The sequence below is a fragment of the Sinocyclocheilus rhinocerous genome, unplaced genomic scaffold (genome assembly GCF_001515625.1).
Source record: "Sinocyclocheilus rhinocerous isolate Xijiao unplaced genomic scaffold, SAMN03320098_v1.1 scaffold110, whole genome shotgun sequence".
NCBI lineage: Eukaryota > Metazoa > Chordata > Actinopteri > Cypriniformes > Cyprinidae > Sinocyclocheilus > Sinocyclocheilus rhinocerous.
Window position 1 is genome coordinate 785,478 of NW_015639867.1, and position 8,083 is coordinate 793,560.

The 8,083-nt window shown below is 35.8% G+C and overlaps 1 pseudogene; it reads right to left on the reverse strand.

Moving 5' to 3' along the window:
- The window catches only part of LOC107752231 (N-acetylgalactosaminyltransferase 7-like), a 15,998-nt pseudogene extending 13,803 nt beyond the window's left edge, over positions 1–2,195 (reverse strand).
- Positions 2,196–8,083: the final 5,888 nt, after the last annotated feature.

Consider the following 8,083-nt stretch of genomic DNA (forward strand, 5'->3'; position numbering starts at 1 on the left):
TAGAGAGAGAGAGAGAGAGAGAGTTATAGGTTATGGTACACGTCTTTTCATTTTGAAATCCTTAATGATTTTTATTCAGGAAATGCAAGAATAACTGTTAATAACTGTTAAAATAATAAATGTTGTTATTAATATTTTCAAATGAACATTTACTGAACAGAAGCAACTTTGGTTTACTTGATTATCTATACTTTGAGAAATCATGTTAAATGTGATCAATTATGCTACATCAGACTTAAAAGAAATGTTTATTTGTCCATCTCTCAATCATCACTGTATTGTTTTGCCCCACAATAAAAACGACAGAACTCTGACCATAAAATGTCATCAAACAAAGACAGTATTGGGCAATACAGATAGATAGCTGATATGTATGTGCATTTTATGCAAGATGTCTGCCATACGGTTATAAAAATCTCACTGATTTACATTACAAGCTGAATATCATAAATGTTGACCATATAATGCAACTGCAACCAAGTGCATATTTTTGCTCAGTTTGAGCCTCAAAAATTACCCTCCTCAAGTATAAGCTCCATATTCTTACGATATCCTACTTCATCAGCCTGGTGTATCAAATAATACTCAATAAGAAACATGTAATTTTTTTACGATTTTGTTTTTATAGGTTGTATAAAGTTTCAATAAACATTTATTTACAAAATATAGATTATTTCACGTCGGCGTTACAGGGTTAAAAGGCCATATGCAAAGACCGATACAAGCGACTTCAAGCAAACATTTACATAAGAATCCATTATGCAAAAACATAACCTAAAGAGAAATGAGTAAACAAAGAAGAGACTAAGTACAAATAATATATGCTCTGTGCAAATAAATCCAACGTTAACAATGTCAGAATGACAAGCCAAGGTAAACCAGGTAGCTGTTACATCTATTGACAGAAAGCTGTCAAGTGTGCCACGTGTCAGTGTGCACACACACTTGCATTTCTATGCAGTCTCTTGTGAAAGTAGAGAAGTGTGTTTCGGTGTATATTCGTTATTTTCGAGCTGATATTCGGCCTTTAATTCAGTCGGCAAGCATATCGACCCCCTATTCAATCTCGAAGACCCCTTTAGTCCATAATCAGTACTGAAACAGCAAACCACCTAGAAAGATCACCGGAAATAATCATATTTTACTTGAAAACATCTGCTTTTTTGTGTGATTTTACATAAATTATGCGTGTCTCAAATGAAGAACCAGTAACTACAATAATGACCTTCCGGGTTTTCACTGAATTTGACACTTGTGAGGATGTAGAGAGCGACATTTAGCTCTCCGTGCTAGCAGCTTACAGCCATATCTGCGTGTTTTAGTTCATTTGAATGGAAACGCACATTTAGTTACATTTCGGGATAAATATAAACGTCTGTGTCTGTTACAATTCATCGGTCAGTTCTCGCTGCTCATCTCCATGACAACCGCAGCAGTTAGCATGCTAATCATCATGCTAGCCGAGTCTGCTGAATACTAACACAGGGAGGGTGAAATTAACAGCACAACGAAAACACTCAGGTATCAAGATAACTCAAGAACATTAAAACGATACTTTACCAGTACGCCAGCAAACGGGTTATCGTCGACTCCATTCGGTGTCAGCGAAGACCAAAGCAAAACCAGCCCCAAAAATGTGCCGATGACCAGTAAACTTCGAAGGATGAATCCAACTTTTAACCTCATTTTGGAAAATCAGTTGACAAATAATAAGAAAGAAAGAAAAAGGGGAGCCAGCACAAATACATAAACACTCCGCAGCCTGTATGGCTACATCGATTCGCTCCCTCTCACTCTGTTTCTTTCTTTCTCTCTCTCTCTCCTTGCTCCTTTATTCAATTAAACTCCCACTGTCCTCTTTATGATTGAGTCACGAAAAGACAGTGATACAAAAAAGCCAGCAGTTGCGTGCGTGCGCCACGCAGCCATGAGATCTGAACACTACACACACGGATGTGTGAATGACCACACACGGACATGCAGCATGATTGATAGAAAATAAAAGGCCCGTCGAGTCGAGATGTGCGGGGCGGTGACGTGTAATGGAGACTTCCACAAATGTTGCTGGATAGGCGTCTACAGGCACAACTATTGCAAAAGACTTTGTGCCACGCACGCATTAATGCTCTTTTGTTCCCGAAGAGACCGAGAAAAACGACTGCTGGTTCTGTGGGTGACCTTAAATTCTTGTGGTAACCATCTGCTATAGGTTATAAACAGAGCTGGGCAGTAACTGATTACATGTAATCTGGATTACGTAATCAGACTCCAAAAATTAAGTACTTGTTTTTAGATTTAAATTACATTTTAAAATACTCGTAATCAGACTACAGTTACTTTTATGGGTTACATGATTATTGTTTACACAATAGCAATAATTGATTAATAATTTATTGATTTTTCATTTTTTAAATGAAATATAATCTCTTCTATCCCGGAAAGTCTTCCAGTTTTGTGGACATTCAAACAGAGATCAGTAATTCATTAGTCAGGTAACTACACAGCATTTGACCACTGGATTTACAAAAATCATGTCAGGATTAGGAAGCGTTTCAACTTTGCATCAACTACTGATGAACAGTGTTGGGGGTGACGCATTACAAGTAACGCGTAATCAGATTACTTTTTCAAGTAACTAGTAAAGTAACACATTACTTTTTAATTTACAAGAGAATATCTGAGTTACTTTTTCAAATAAGTAACGCGTTACTTTTTTTTTTTCCAATTTATTGATTGACAGCTCTCCTGTCCCCATGTTGCACATTCATTTTTATTTGAATTATGACTCAGTCAGTTATTTTACAATGTATTACTTTGGAAGGTGTTTGTCTTTCAAACACATCAGAGTGCACAAATTCACCAACTGTTTTTGTCATCCGATCCTCTTTCACCTAATGTATTTTTATTTGAAGTACCCCTGAGATTTTTAATATAAAATAAAATAAAAATAAATATTTTAATAATCACATTTGTATGTTCATGGTTCTCTGATGTTGGTTATGGTCACATGATATGCAAATAAACAAATAAAATATTTAACTTTTTCAGTAAGTGTTTTTAGTTCAAACATTTTTTATTTTAATTAATTGTAAAATTATTTGGTTTAATTTAACATTTTTATGATTTCATGAATTATTAGCTTTTAATTAAACTCACAACCCCCTTGCAGTTCCTTCACAAGCCCAGTTTGGGAAACCTTGACATAATATAATGTTTAATGCACTTCATGTTGTTGATAACTTTCTCATATGGTACAAGATTATGAAAAACGAGATAGGTCAAAAGTAATTAAAAATTAATATAGAAGTGATTATATTACCTAAAATGTGTAATGTAATGGATTACGTTACTAACTACAATTTTTGTCATGTAATTTGGAATCAGTAACGGACTGCAATTTGTAAGTTATACCTAGCTCTGGTTACAGGTTGTGTTTGAGGAGTTTTTGTGGTACTAGATAACATTTAACTCTAAATTATGCAATGTTTATTTCTACAAAACCTAAAATTACATTAAAAATAATATTATTTTCAACTAATTCTTCTTGTTTTGACTGGCTTTGTGTATAATGCTTTGGCAATATTGTATGTAAACACAATCATATAAATAAAGTATACTTTAAATTAAAAAAAGAGGAAAATAAAATCATATGTACCATGTATAGCCTGTATACCAAGTGTAACCTGTATAGCTCTCTATAGGGCTGTATTTTACGCATTTGCTTGCAAGTCTATTTTCAGACATAGTACTTACTTTTATTAGGTTTTGCATTTGTATATATCTATTTAGACATCAAATACTACTTCATCGTGGTTGATTTGTAGATTGTACATCAAAAATTGTTCTGTATTTTCAAATTTTCCCATTAATATAGCAGTAATTTTTGGACTGTGAAGACCACGTGTGACTATTTTTAAAAAAAAAGATAATTTAGCCTTTTCTAATCCTCTTTTATGATTTTGTCTGTGTGTGTTCATTTATCAAGTGTCACAAAAGTTACCAAGTTTCATACCATTTCGATTAAGTCTAAATGACTGAAGACCAAAAACTCCTCCTCTTCCTGAGGACATTTTCTACCTATTTAACTCAGATGTTTGAAATTGTAAACACAATCAAATGCAAGCAAGGCATAAAGTACAAAATTGCAAATAAATTAGGGTGATCTGGACTTGGTTTAAGGGGTTTATTTTGCTATAATGACCAGCATTATCTTGCTGGGTTAAATAAATAGTTGGACATTAAAAATATTGATTTTAGTTGTCAAAGTTAAGTGAATTGTGTTATTACTTGTAAATTGGCTGCCTTAAGTACTAAAGTGCATCTTCTTCTTGAACACGTCGAGGGTGGGGGGCACATGTTTACACATGCTTTGTCACTGCAAGGGCGATCAGATGTCATTACTGTTTCCCTGTAGCACTGTGTTAAGTGTCTTACATTACGGACATTGCAGTTTATTGCTGTGGTCACATCTACAGTCCTGTCACAGGACTATGGCATGTTCACACAGGTGATCAGGAACCGGCTTAGACATCTAGTCAGAGTCAGAGTCAGTCTCCTGGAGTTTTAAAGGCTGTTCCACAGGTGCACATGCAATATTTGTTTGTGGTTCATTGACCACAAAAAAACACTGGGTGGATTTTTATCATTATAGGGTGGTTGTGTACACACACTGTCAACACACATTTCAGTTCAAACTATTTGTAAAAGTACATGCAGCATCCTATGACCCCTTTAATAAATTTGCAAAGATTTCAAACAAACTTATTTCACATTGTCATTATGGGGTATTGTTTGTAGAATTTTGAGAAAAATAAGGAATTTAATTCTGTAACATAACAAAATGTGGAAAAAGTGAAGCGCTGTGAATACTTTCTGGATGCACTGCATACACTCACATATCGTTCACTCACTGTATGGGGAAAATAAAGTTATTTTAAAAAATGTCTCAGTCTGTAAAGTCAATGGTCACCAAATCTATTTGGGTACCAACATTCGTCAGGATATCTTCATGTCCCGCAAAACAAAGAAATGCATACATTTGGAACAACATGAGGGTTAAAATTAATTAGTTTTGTTGGTCAAAAATCCCTTTTAGTTTACTGTCATCCAGATTTTTCTGTCTCTTTCTAGTCTCTTGTTCTTAGTGATGCTTTCTTTTTCCTGCTTTACATGGCGATTCTTTAGGATTTGTATCCCTCTATTAATCATTTTATGCTCACTGACAGTAATAATGCTATTCAAGCCATATGGGTAGTCGTAGTAATCGTTTTCAGTCACAAGATGGCGCCAAATGAGCTCTTACATGTGTATTAAACTCGAGAAATCTTCATGTTGCACACTTTTCCCACAGCAAATTGGTTTCTGGCTATGCTCCCGTCTAATACAAAAATGTATATCACTTTTTAGTTCATGTTTCTCAAATTTTGAACTGGATTTTTGCTAGTCACCTATAACAATCTAAAGAACAAATACATTTTTTTAAAATAGCAAATTACATGCATCCTCTCATTTATCATGTCAGGCTTAAAATAATGATATGGGCTGTCATGACTCATGCATAATGTCGACTACACATTTACATGTCAACTAGATGAAGATATCATAATAATTTCTCAAATAAAACAAATTTATTTAATCAATTTATTTATTTTACTTATATAGCCTACATTAGAAATTCCATGCTAAAGTGGAAATGGCTTAAGAGCAATTCTCTCTCCTGAAACCCCTTGACAGTTAATTATTGTTATTTATTGTTATGGAAACCTGAGACACTGCACCGAGACACACCTCCTGAAACTCCTAAGACTGTTTAAACTGGGACATCTGGTCGCCCTACCTTTCCCTAATTTGCAAGGGCATACAACTGTCTGTTAGATTCTTAGGGTGTTTTCCATTTTCACTATGACAGCTTAAACTCTGTTTGAGTTGAAGGTGCAGTCATTAAAATACAACATCTGCCATTCATGCTCTGTACTAAAGTGTCTATTGTCTGTGGTTATGTGCTCTGAATGGATCCATCACAAACCACAATTAAGGTTTGCTAGCATCACCCTTGTTAACTATGCTGTAACTACACCAGCTGACTGCATAATGGTTTCCTCAAAAATATTAAGCCGCATAACTGTTTCAACACTGTTTCTTGAGCAGCAAATCAACATATTAGACTGACAGAAAATAGTTATTTTAAATTTCAACAATATTTCTCAATATTACAGTTCGTCTAGCGAGCATTAGATTTAAACTTTAAAGTAAAATAATATTTTTTAAAAGAAATATTAAACATTGTAACAAATTCAAACTTGGGAACATAAGAGTATAGCCTATATTGGAAAAAAAAGTCCTAATTTGAATTTTTATTTTAGTTTCATTAATCTGTAGTCATTCTAATATTATTTAAGTAGGCCTCTGTGTAGTTGTAAAACCAGTGGACGTTTATAGTAGTATGTCCTTAATAACTTCAGATAATTGACATGTGAGAGAGAGATTATTTTGAACAACAGGATTGTGTATAAGTTCATGACATGGTAAACCATAAGATAAATACACACATACTAACATTTTTAGTTAATAATTAAGTCCAGAGTGCAACATACATATCTGAAGTTCTTGACTGGAAGCTCGACGTCCATGTGCACAACGTGTAGCGAAGTATGGCAACCCATACTCGGAGTTTGTGCACTGCATTAAAACCACTAAAGTGCACACAGTCAGCGGCGAGTAAATGATTCGTTGTCGGCAGGATTCGAACCTGCGCGGGGAGACCCCAATGGATTTCTAGTCCATCGCCTTAACACCTCCTGGTTAACCTCCTGTCTGTAAGCAGACTCGTCTCCGTCCTGGATGAGAGAGGCCGATGACTGTAGTGCCGTCTGCAAACTTCAGGAGCTTGACAGAGGGGTCTTTAGAGGTGCAGTCGTTGGTGTAGAGTAGGGCTGCACGATAAATCGCATGCGATTGTCATGCGCATCTCGTCAGTAAAGCGGGTTCCTCCTGAAGTCCACGATCATCTCCACTGTTTTGAGCGTGTTCAGCTCCAGGTTGTTAAGACTGCACCAGACAGCCAGCTGCTCAACCTCTTGTCTGTAAGCAGACTCGTCTCCGTCCTGGATGAGAGAGACCGATGACTGTAGTGTCATCTGCGAACTTCAGGAGCTTGACAGATGGGTCTTTAGAGGTGAAGTCGTTGGTGTAGAGTAGGGCTGCACGATAAATCGCATGCGATTGTCATGCGCATCTCGTCAGTGTGTAGAAGGAGAAGAGCAGTGGGTCCAGTAATGGTCCAGTGCTGTCCTTCAGATAAGCCAGCACCAGCCTCTCAAACGACTTCATGACCACAGATGTTAGAGCCACAGGTCTGTAGTCATTAAATCCTGTTATCTTGGGTTTCTTTGGGTCGGGGATGATGGTGGAGCATTTGAAGCAGGCAGGGACTACGCACAGTTCCAGTGATCTGTTGCAGATCTGTGAAAAGATAATAATAATAACACGGTCCAGTGCTGTCCTTCAGATAAGCCAACACCAGCCTCTCAAACGACTTCATGACGAGATGTTCGAGTCACAGGTCTGCAATCATTAAATCCTGTTATCTTGGGTTTCTTTTGGCTGGGGATGATGGTGGAGCATTTGAAGTAGGCAGGGACTCCGCACAGTTCCAGTGATCTGTTGCAGATCTGTGAAAAGATAATAATAATAATAAAAAATAAATATATAAACAAACATAAAAATAACTATAATTACATATACTATATGCTTGCTACCAAATAGGTTTATTCAAAAAAGCTTAAATCCAGCATCAGTTATATAATACAAGGAATATAAATAGGGAATATATAAACAAATAGAAATAATTACATATATAATAATCTTAACTACCACAAATAGTTTAATATTAAGAATAGAAATATATACATGAAAATCACACACACACACATTTAAATTTAAAGAACTAAAAAAACTGAAGTTGAGGTTTGCATGAAGCTGGTTGGCAGCATGCCCAGGAGACTACAGGCTGTCATTAAGGCTAAAGGTTGCCCGACAAAGTATTGATAGTTGTGTAAATACTGTCATACTAACAGCTGTCTGA